This window comes from Impatiens glandulifera, chromosome 4 (assembly GCF_907164915.1).
Source record: "Impatiens glandulifera chromosome 4, dImpGla2.1, whole genome shotgun sequence".
Classification (NCBI taxonomy): domain Eukaryota; kingdom Viridiplantae; phylum Streptophyta; class Magnoliopsida; order Ericales; family Balsaminaceae; genus Impatiens; species Impatiens glandulifera.
In genome coordinates this window covers 30,028,764-30,041,549 of record NC_061865.1, presented here as the reverse complement: position 1 = coordinate 30,041,549, position 12,786 = coordinate 30,028,764, and positions in this window count along the sequence as shown.

Here is a 12,786-nt window from a genome sequence, read left to right as displayed (position 1 = left end):
TTTTTCCTACGAGGAGAATTAGAATTACCAATTATCAATTCAGGTGGATGATCTCTATTCCATCTGAAGTTTGATCTAAAAGGATTAGACGTCAGATTAGTTGGTTCCGCGATGTCCAAACTTTTAACAACCTGTTGAACTGAAGTTTGGACGTCTAGTTGATTTTCAACCGGATCAGACACTTGATACGACGGATAATCCCTTTTAACAGGAGCTTCATCCTCACTATCAGATTCAAGACATGTTGCTTCTAATCTGTTTGCAAGGTCAATGGGATTAATAGAATTGTTTTTAACAGATTCATCACAAACAACATGAAAGGATTCCTCAACAGTTTGTGTACGATTGTTGTATACTCTGAAAGCTTTACTAATTGATGAGTAACCTAGCATGATTCCAATATCAACTTTAGCATCAAAAGCGGTCAAATATTCTTCCCCATTGTTATGAATAAAAAACTTACACCCGAAGACTCGAAAGTAATAAATAGTAGGAATTCTTCCATAAAACATTCATATGGTATTTTGTAAAAGCGTTTGTTAATTATTGACCGATTTTGTGTATATCATGCTGTGTTTATGGCTTCTGCCAAAAACTTCTAAGGAACACCTGAGTCGACAAACATTGATCTCGCTGCTTCCTTCATTGTCCTGAATCTTCTCTCAATAATACCATTTTGTTGTGGAGTTCTGGCACTAAACAACTCATGTCTAATACTAGATTCCTCGAGATATGAAGTTAGGCGTCTGTTGGTGAATTCGGTTCCCTGATCACTTCTAATCCGAATAATGCATAAATATTTTTGATTTTGAATTCTTCTAAGAAGTTTAATCAAATTCTCAGTAGTCTGATCCTTAGAAGGCAAAAATACAACCCATGTAAAGCGTGAAAAATCATCAATAATGACTAGGTAAATCTCATTCCTCCCAAGCTCTTTACAGGAATTGGACCAAATAGATTCATATGTAACACTTCCAAGCACCAGTTTTGATCTGTTTTGGTAATCATGCATATGGGATTAGATATTTCAGTTTTCTAGTTCATTTTGTAAGAGTTTCCTACTATACTTCTGGTCAACAAAGCATTACCATGTTGATCCTTAACTATGAATGCATGAATTTGAAAATCAACAGAAAATCTATTATCACTTAATTGACTAATACTAATCAGATTATAACACAAGTTTTCAACAAGTAACAGATTGTTTATGGTTATATTACCATGTATAATCTTACCCTTACCCATGGCCTTACCCTTGCGGTTATCTCTGAAAGTGATCTTTGGACTTGAGCATTCTGTTATATCAGTTAGAAGCAATCTTTCTCCAGTCATGTGTCTAGAACATGCACTGTCTAGATACCAAACTGAATCCTCCAGATAGTTAACCTACACAAAAACATATTTACAAAGTTTTGGGTACCCACATTCACTGGGGTCCTTGATCAATCTGTCCTTTAGGAATCCATATTTGATTTATTCGGATAGACTTTCCTTTTTGTGTAGTAATAAGTGCATATGATTTCGGCTTAGTAGACGTCTTCCTTCTAGCGGTTGTTCCCTTAACCTTAGAGGATGGTTTTTGTGTAAAACTCCTTGACTTCTTGTCAGGTTATAATTTGCTAGACTTACTAGCTGCCTTCTTCTTAGGTTTTAGCCAGCTGACAATTGGCGGAATATGAATAATTTCAACCTTTAAAATTAGATCCTCACATCTTGAATCTGTTCCATTATCAGTTAAACTCACTCTAACAAAGTTTGTAGGCTTAAACTTGTCTTTTGTTGAGTTTAGCTTCTTACAGAACTTGTCTGAGTCATTACTGTCATATCCTAAACCGGATTTGCATCTGGCAGGCCTTAGTATAATAATTTGCTGTTTGACAGCCTCTCAAGACTTCATCCAGGAACTTACCACATATGTCAAATGTTGGTTTTCAGAAAATAAAATTTGAACCCTTTCTTTGAGAATCTCATTCTCAGATGAGAGCTCATTAACCTTATTTTCAAAAAGTTTTGGTTCAGAAACTTAAGATGAATAAGAGTTATTAGATTCATATTTTAATTTCATTTCGTTAAATAAGTTCAATAACTTCTTGTTCTCATTGACCATGTCATTGAGTGCAGTAGTTAATTCATCTCTTGTAAAACCTTTTGAGGAATATGTTGACTCAAATTATTTTGACTATTGGAATTTTGATGATGAAATGATGAATGGATTATATTTGCGTCTAACTATCTTTGATGCAGGTGTATCAAAGTCAGATTTCATAAGACTTGGTTCTAATGGGGTTCATTAGACCGATGTGATATTAGATGCATGATGTTAGACGTGTTGTCTAACTAGCGAAGTTAGACGTGTAGTCAAACTAGGCGGTGTTAGACGTGTAGTCTAACTAAGCGGTGTTAGACGTGTAGTCTAACTGGAGGAATTAGACGTGCAGTCTAACTCTTGGAGTTAGACGTGCAGTCTAGTAGACTCCGTAATTAAACGTGTAGTCTAACTTGTGGAGTTAGACATGCAGCCTAATGAATCCGTAATTAGACGTGCAGTCTAACTCGTGGAGTTAGACGTGCAGTCTATTGGATTCGGAATTAGACGTGCAGTCTAATGGATTCGGAATTAGACGTGAAGTCTAATGAATTCAGAATTAGATGTGCAGTCTAACTCAATGGAGTTAGACGTGCAGTCTAATGGAACGGAATTAGACGTGCAGTCTATTGGATTCGGAATTTGACGTGAAGTCTAATGAATTCAGAATTAGATGTGCAGTCTAACTCAACGGAGTTAGAAGTGCAATCTAATGGAACGGAATTAGACGTGCAATCTAACTCAGCGGAGTTAGACGTGCAGTCTAATCGAAAGGGAAAGTTAGACGTGCAGTCTAACTCCTTCAGATCAGTCTGAAGTGACTGTGATTAGACGTAAGTCTAATCCCGTTAGGCTAGGTGGTCTAATGGAGTATGTTATTAGACGGGGACGTTTGATTTCATTATACGAGGTCGTCTATGTGAAATGTGTACGGCCACGATCCTTGTATTCAGAGTCTGCTGTGTACTATGGAGGTGTTCCAATAGAAGAGTGCCACGTATCATTATGAAGATTCGACCGTTGGTACCTGTTCATATTTAAAGATTCTTAGGACAACGGACGAACTACCAGAAATACAGAGTGAGAATTCAATAGATCATTTTGATATTCAGACTACTCAAACTGTTATCTGCTTTCTTGTTGTACTGTGTGTTAATAAAGAGAGTTAGAATCAAAGCATCCTTTAGCTGAGTGATATTCTTCATCTTGTAAGTTGAACAGAGTGTGTTCTATTCAACAGTGAGCTAAGTGTGTGCAAACTGTATTTGATTCGAATCATATTATAGTGAACCCTTACGGTGGTTGGAAGAAGGGGTGACGTAGGAGAGTTTGCTCCGAACATCCATAAACAAATTGCTGTATTGTTCCTTTCTATCATCATCTCATTTTTCATCTTAAGCTTTAAACCTGAGTAAACATTTCAGCACTTGATTTTGTTTCAAGTGTTTACAAGGGTTTGCGTAGAATAGAAAGTGAATTAAATCCCTAACAATATTTCTTTCAAACCGTTTTTCATAAGCCTTCATCAATTGCCAGACCCCCGTCTCTATTGATAAGCCGATCCTATCAATTGGTATCAGAGCTCTGTTTCTATTCTCAAGCCTTTCCTGAAAAATGACAACTTTAACCAACGATGCCAATGCAACCGCCATTCCAACTTTCTCTAGAGAAAACTATATCGTATGGAAGAAGAGAGTTCGTGCTCATCTTTCTTCTCTTCTTGACGATATGTGGAGTGTTATCACAGAGGGTCCTATCAAGATCGATAAGGAGAAAGCCGACTGGACCAATGAAGAAAAGAGGCAGAACAACCTCAACAACATGGCACTTGATGTTCTATACAGATCTCTCGATTACAGCATGTTCAAATACATTATCGAGTGTGAAACTGCTAAAGAGGTCTGGGACAGACTCACTCAATTGTGTGAGGGCAACGGGCAAACCAACGAAAACAAGATTATGGTTGCCACTCAACAGTTTGACAGTTTCAAGATGCGTCTTGGTGAAATAATGAGCGAGTTCGACACCAGATTCAGCATGATTGTCTCCTCCTTATCCATCCTTGACAAGACCTATAGCAATAGGGAGCTTGCTATCAAGGTCATGCGTGCTCTTCCAAGGGAATGAGACATAAAGACGATGACTTTGAGAGAATCCAAAGATCTCAACAAGATCTCTCTCTTCGACTTGTTTGTTGATCTCAAGGCCTATGAATTCGAGCTGAACTGTAGGATTGAAGAAGATCAATCCACATCTATTATCATTGCAAAAGCTCTGGTGACAGCTGAAGAGCCACCTGTAGCTACTGATGTGAAGATGGCGGCACAACAACTGAGCATCGATGCCATGTCTCTTTTCGTGAAGAAGTTTCACGACTTCATGAAGAAGAGCAACCCTAACTCAAGATCTTCAAATTATAATGATAATAAGAAATCAAAGGCTAATGTTAAGTGTTTTAACTATAGTATTCTAGGTCATTATCAATCGGAATGCTGGAAGCCGAAACGTGAAGATGAAAAGGATGATGTAAAAGAGCTGAAGGCTCTAATTGCAGGTGACGGGAAGAATCGACGAAGCATCCGTGATTCTTACTTCTCATCCAGTGATAGTGATGATGAATAGGTGGATTGCTTCATGGCAAGAGAAGATGAAGAACAGACCTAGGAAACTGAGGTATTTTACTTTTCTTCTAAAAGATTTTCAAGGGAACAACTGGTAGCTGCACTAAATGACATGATCATTGAGTACAGAAAGCTAGCAGAATCCTTAAATGAAATTAAATCTTCATCTGATGTATCTCAACCAGTTTTATCTCAAAATCTTGAATATAATGTTTTTGAAAAAAAAGTTACAGAGATCTCATCTGAGAATGAGATACTTAAGGAACAGATTCAAACTATTTCAACTGAAAACAAGAGGTTAAATTATGTTGTCAGTGCATGGACAAGGTCTGGAGAAGTTGTCAAATATCAGATCAGGATGTTAAGACCTACTGGATCTAGATCCGGTCTTGGATTTGATGGCAATGACCCTAACCTCTCCTGCAAAAAGTCAAACTCATCAAATGACAAGCTTAAGCCAATAAGTTTTGTTAAAGGTGGTATGACTAACAGTGAATCTGATCCCATTCGTGAAGAAATAATTTTTAAGAATGAAATTATTTATGTTTCATCGACTGTTAGCTGTCTGAAGAATAAATAAGAAACAGCTAGCAAGTCTGGTAATCTAAAACCTGACTCAAATTCAAGGAGTTTTATGAGAAAGTCTTCGTCAAAAGCTAAGGGAACAATGGTTAGTAGAAAGTCGTCTGCTAAGTCAAAATCATACGCATTAATCACAACGCAACATGAGAAATCCATTAGAAAATGTTAGATATGGATTCCTAAGGGACTAATTGATCGAGGACCCAATTGAATATGGGTACCAAGTTTGTAAATAGTTTGTTATGTAGGTGATGCAGGAAGATTGCAGGAAGGAAGCATGGAGAATACTCTTTTGAGTATGCAGTTCAGAGGATCAACAATGGATGCTGCCATTTCAGAAGAATAAATGTTTTTATGTGTTTTTGTAGTAAAATACTTTTGGTTATAAGGATCTCAAAACATTTGGTTATTCATTTTTATAATTGTACAAAATGAGAGGAAAAGTACTTTGAAAGTACAGATACTCTCAAGACAAATGACCTTAATCGGTCTGTTAGACAAGAGTGTCTAAAAGAAATGGTCTGTACTAAGACGTATTTTTGCTCACAATCTATACATCTAAGCCTATGTCGTGGTTAAAACCAACGCAGTTAGACGTACACGTCTAATAGACGTTAGACGTTTTTACGTTATGAGAAAGAGGATGCTCACGTCTAACGAGACACACGTCTAACACGTGATGTTTATGCAGAATTAGATGTACACGTCTAATAGACATTAGACGTATTCTTTACAACACGTAATTAGACGCATGCGTCTAATGGATCCACATGTCTAATAGACGTTTAGTTTTATAGATTTGTGCAGTAAGAAAAACGTCTAACTACGTGCCTCTTAGACTGATCAAGGACAACTGTCCACGTGAGGAGATATCTGATTTTCCCGCTCAAATATTAAAACAGTCATCTCATAATAACATGAAGACACGTGTCTCTCAAGTTGAAAGAGAATGATTGATATACCCTCATTATAATGATGACTCTTTGGAAAGGACATCTAATTTTAAATGATGGGCCATACCCCTAGGAAAAATGACGGTTATCTTGTATAACATCCCATAGTCTATATAAGGACATTTTTGCATGAGATTAAAAGCTTTTTATCTCTCAAGATTTTTAAGAACCCTAGATTTCTTTGCCTTTCTCTCTAAAAAACATCTGTTAATCTTGTGTCTGTTCATATTCTGCTGAAAATGGTGAACAAGAGAATCACTCTAGGTTAGGGTGAGCATTGGGTGGTTTAATCTGATATCCAATCCAATCTGAATCCTAAATACTAATTCGGATTGGATATTTCGGATTGGACTGAGATCGGATCGGATTGAGTTCGGATTGAATTAAATCGGATTGGATTAGGATTATCCAAACTATCTAAATAAAAATATATTTTTTAATTAATTTTCTTTAAATTAAATTTCATCTCAATATAATATATATTTTACTTATCATCACATGACAACGATATTTTTTTTTATTATTTTTATTATTTTTTTCAGATTCAAATTTAATAATAATAAAAAATTCGAATTTAAAATAAATTAAAAAAAATTTTAAAAAAAATTGTTGACTAATTTCAAGCTGATATATATAAATATTTTTTAGTTTGGATTATCCAAACCATTTTCAATCCAATCCCTATTTGATCCGTATTAATTAGTAAAATGGTTTGGATTACGGATTGGATAAACTTAGTTTAGATTTAATACGGATCGGACAAAACAGATTGGTTTTACCCATTTGCTCACCCCTACTCTAGGTCATATTTTGCAGGTGGATTTTCCGTCTGTCTACACTTTCGATCAGTCAGAAGTGGTAGATATGTTCAGAACCCTTGAGTATTCCGGTCTCGAAAATATCTTGGCGGTTCTTTCATCTTTTACGAGAAGGAAGTTCGAGAGTTCTTTAAATCTGCAACAATGGTGGACGATTTCATCTTAGCAACTGTGAACGGGATGGAAATATCTTTCGACGAAGCCCTGTAAGCGGAGTTCTTTAAACTTCCGTCGGAGGGTCATACTTTCAATAGAGATCTGTCATCTGAAGTAAGGGAAGAGATGAAGAAGGTTTTATCAGCCGATGGCTCGACGATTCATCTGAATGGTAGTAAGAAAGCCCTTAAACAACATTTTATTTTGTTAAATGATGTGGTGGCAAAAGCGCTTCAGGGGAAGGCTGGTTCATTTAATCTCTATAGTCAAGATCGATTTGACTATATGTGTGCCATTTCATAGGGGATTCAGGTCAACTGTCCTCAATTTTATTCAACAATCTATGCTTCTCCATCAACCAGGGTGAAGCATAACTTAGTCGGTTGTTGGAGCATTTCGGGGTTCCGATGGGCGAACCGGAACCGATCAACTCAACCAGGGTGTATAATGTGTTCATTGTTGCCAACACTTTGGTTAGAATGAAGAATATTAAGGAAACGCATTCTGGTGCTTCTAGTCAACAGACAGGTGGAAAATCGATTATTCGATCTAAATACCAGCCAAATTCCATCCTGTCAATGGGAGCAAAAAGATCCAAGATAGTCAATGAATTATAGGCTAGTTCCACTAGCTTAAGGAGCTCGTCAAAGAAGGATTCTGAAACTGTCATTTCCAGAATCAGGCAAGGTCCAGTTTAACTTGCCACCATTCCCATGTCTCCCCTGTCTCCGGCTGCCAGTCAGTTGAGGAGATTGTCGTAATTAGACGTGCAGTCTAACTCAGTGGAGTTAGACGTGCAATCTAATAGATTCAGAATTAGACGTGTAGTCTAATGGATTCGGAATTAGACGTGAAATCTAATGAGTTCCAAATTAGATGTGCAGTCTAACTCAGCGGAGTTAGACGTGTAGTCTAATGGAACGGAATTAGACGTGCAGTCTAATGGATTCAGAATTAGACGTGAAGTCAAATGAATTCAGAATTAGATGTGCAGTCTAACTCAGCGGAGTTAGAAGTGCAGTCTAATGGAACGAAATTAGACGTGCAGTCTAACTCAGCGGAGTTAGACGTGCAGTCTAATAGAAAGAGAAAGTTAGACGTGCAGTCTAACTAGTGAAAGTTAGACGTGCAGTCTAACTCCTTCAGATTAGTCTGAAGTGACGGTAATTAGACGTAAGTCTAATCCCGTTAGACCAGGTGGTGTAATGGAGTATATTTTTAGACGGGGACGTTTGATTTCATTAGACGAGATCGTCTAATTGAAATACATCTAATGCTTTAATTAAGTAGTTGCTTGAAGCTAGCACCCGCCTACCCACATGCTACAGCTGTACGCTACTCTTGCTCCACTTTCTAGTGAGGATCAATACGATAGCCCGATGCAACTAATCAACAAATGACACGTAAGCGAATATCCTTCCCACTACTTGTTTTACACGTAAATCCCTAAAGAATATTCAGCGCACTACCTGTTGTGTACGACCATGATCCTTGTATTCAGAGTCTGCTATGTACTATGGAAATGTTCCAATACAAGAGTGCCACATATCATTAAGAATATTCGATCGTTGGTACCTGTTCATATTTAAAGATTCTTAAGGACAACGGACGAACTGCCGGAATTACAGAGAGAGAATTCAATAGATCATTTTGATATTCAGACTACTCAAACTGTTAGCTGCTTTCTTGCTGTATTGTGTGTTAATCAAGAGAGAGTTAGAATCAAAGCATCCTCTGAGTGATATTCTTCATCTTGTAAGTTGAATAGAGTGTGTTTTGTTCAATAGTGAGCTAAGTGTGTGCAAATTGTATTTGATTCGAATTATATTATAGTGAATCCTTCAGGTGGTTGGAAGAAGGGGTAACGTAGGAGAGTTTGCTCCGAACATCCATAAATAAACTGTTGTGTTGTTCCTTTCTGTCATCTTCTCATATTTCATCTTAAGCTTCAAACTTGAGTAAACATTTCCGCACTTGATTCTGTTTCAAGTATTTACAAGGGTTTGCGTAGAATAGAAAGTGAATTAAATCCCAACAAGATTTCTTTCAAACCGTTTTTCATAAGCCTTCATCAATCGCCAGACCACCGTCTCTATTGATAAAGCCGATCCGATCAGAATATTCTAGTACCTTTGATTTGTCGTCTACCATCAAGAATGTAACAACTTCATTATCGCTTTCGCCAGATGAATCCTCTTAATCACTATCAGCCCATTTGGACATGCTTTCAGCACTTATAAGAGCCTTCTGCTTAGTTAGGTTCTTCTTTGTTTGAATATTACAGCCATATATTTTGATGAGCTTCTCCCTGATTTCTTTAGTAGAGGAGCATGACTTGATCTTGTTGAACGCATCCATGTTAAACGACTTGTATAAGATGTGTTTGGTAATATAGTCTAAGTTGTTAATCATCTTTTCTTCAGTCGTTCATTCGCTTCTTGGCTTTTCAATTTTTATATGACCATTAGAGATGACATACAGCATGTCATAATCGATAGCAGCCAAATGCGCTTGTATCCTTATCTTCCAGCGCATTCGTAGTTTTCTTTCGAGAACATGGGAATTTGGTTAACTATAAACATGATTCTGGTTCTTGTTGCTTGATAATAGATAACAGGGCTCTGATACTAATTGATAGGATCGATGCAATCCAATAGAGACAGGGTCTAACTATTGTTAGTAACTTCGGATAAACGTGTTGATAGAAATCCTGTTAAGGATTAATATCACTTTATATTCTTCGGAAACCTTCACAAACTCTTGAAACGATTTTAAGTGCAGAACTGTTTGTTTGGGTTTGAAGTTTTGAACTAATGAATAATGAAAGATAAAAGCAAAGAACACAAAAAGTTGTTCAAGGAGCCATGTCAGAATAATTGAACCTCTGCTCAACCAATCAGATTCAAGGAAATGAAATGTGACCGTTGGCACATTTCACCTATAAAAGAAGGAGCTGAAGAGGAATAAATGCGGTTACAAGTTTTGAGTTTTTCAACAAACGAAGTTACAAATTGTGTTTTATCTCTCTAAGATTTAGAGCTTGAGTGCTTATTTGAAGTGTGATTACAATTTCGGTTAAAATTGTACGGGTGTTATCGAGCAGAAAATAAGTCTCGATCGGATTGTATTTGTGTATTTCTTAGTGAATATCCTTCTCGCGGTTTCGAGAGAAAGGGGTGACGTAGGAGTTTCATCTCCGAACATCAATAAAAACTTGTCTTGTTATTTACTTTCTGTCAGTTTTACATTCTAACCGATCTGTACTAACCTATTCATACCGTTCTAACCGACTCAACATCACTTAAACCGACTTACTGAATCCCAAAACCGACCCAGCAAACTCCAAACCTATCTTATTCAAATCCGGTTCTATTCATCTAGTGTGAGTGTTGCTTCAGTCTGAAACAAACCACTTCCGTACTTGAACTCGGTTCAAGGGTTTGTGAGAACCTGTGTAGTATTGAAACCCGGTGTTAATCTCTAACCAGATTAAACACCAACCGTTGAGTGAAGGCGCTAACCGGCCAGACCCCGGTCCCCCAGCCGCGACCTAGATCCTAACAAATAGAAATAGGGCTCTAATACCAATTGATAAAATCGGCGTAATCGATAGAAACAGGGGTTGGCTATTGATGATGGCTTCAGATAAACGATTTGATAGAAATCCTATTAAGGATTTAAATCACTTTTTAATCTTCACAAACCCTTGCAAACTCTTGAACGATTCAAGTGCGGAAACGTTTGTTTGGGTTTGAATCTAAGAGCCAAAGAAGAAGATGATGACAGAATGTTAATAACACAAATAGTTTGTTTATGGATGTTCGGAGCAAACTCTCCTACGTCACCCATTCTTCCAACTATCGGAAGGATTCACTATACGTTTCTTACAATCAAATACAGTTGCATGGCTAGCTCACTGTTGAAAAGAACATACGCTGTTCAACTTACAATATATTGAAGAATATCACTTAGCTAGACAATACTTCATTCTATCTCTCTCTTGATATACACACAGTAAGACAAAAAAGCAATTCATGAGATTGTAAGTTCAATAGTTCGTTCGTATATTCTAATCGATCGAGAGATCATCCGTTGTCCTTGAGAATCTTTAAATAGAGAGCAGGCACCAACGGTCGAATCATCTATAATGACACGTGGCAAACTTCCATTGGAATGCCTCTATAGTACACAAGTACAATAGACTTTGAGCACCAGGATCGTGGTTGTACCTATCTGGTAGTGCTCCAAATATTCTTATAGAATACTCCTGCAAGAAACAAGTAGTGGGAAGAATATTTGCTTACGTGACATTAGTTAATTGGTTGCAACTGGCTGTCATACTGGTCTGCACTGAAAAGTGGAGCAGGAGTAGCATACATCTAGTTGATCGTGGGTAGACGGATGCTAACTTCAAGAAACTGCTTAAGCGTGGAATTAGACGTTTTTTCAATTAAACTGACAAGTCTAATGAATTTAGACGCCCCTGTCTAATAGTAGGATCCATTAGACCACCTGGTTTAATGGGATTAGATGACACGTCTAATTACGATTCACTTCAGACTAATCTGAAAGAGTTAGACTCTGCCCGTCTAACTCTCATCTGTTAGACGACACGTCTAACTACGTTTCCCTTCAAACTAATCTGAAAGAGTTAGACGGCACACGCCTAACTCTCACATGTTAGACGACACGTCTAACTACGTCTGTTAGACTGCACGTCCAACTACGTATCTGTTAGAATGCACGTCTAACTACGTCTATTAGACTGCATGTCTAACTACGTATTTGTTAGACTGCACGTTTAATTATGTCTGTTAGACTGCACGTCTAACTACGTATCTATTAGACTGTACGTCTAACTACGTCTATTAGACTGCACGTCTAACTACATATCTGTTAGACTACACGTCTAACTACGTATCTGTAGACTGCACTTCTGACTACGTTTGTTAGACTACACGTCTAACAATGTTTGTTAGACTGCACGTCTAACTAAGTATCCGTTAAACTACACGTCTAACTACGTCTGTTAGACAGCACGTCAAACTACATATTTATTACACTACACGTCTAACTACGTCTGTTAGATTGTACGTCTAACTACGTATCTATCAGATTGCACGTCTAACTACGACTGTTAGACTACACGTCTAACTACGTATCCGTTAGACTACACGTCTAACTACGTCTGTTAGACTGCACGTCTAACTACGTGTCTGTTAGACTGCACGTCTAACTACGTTTCTGTTAGACTACACGTCTAACTACATATCCGTTAGACTACACGACTAACTACATTTGTTAGATTGCACATCTAACTACATATCTATTAGACTGTACGTCTAACTACGTATCTGTTAGACTGCACGTCTAACTACGAATCGATTAGACTGCACGTCTAACTACGTCTGTGAGACTGTACGTCTAACTACGTATCCGTTTGACTGTATGTCTAACTATGTCTGTTAAATTACACGTCTAACTAAGTATATGTTAGACTACACGTCTAACTACGTATCTGTAAGACTACACATCTAACTACGTTTGTTAGACTGCACGTCTAACTACGT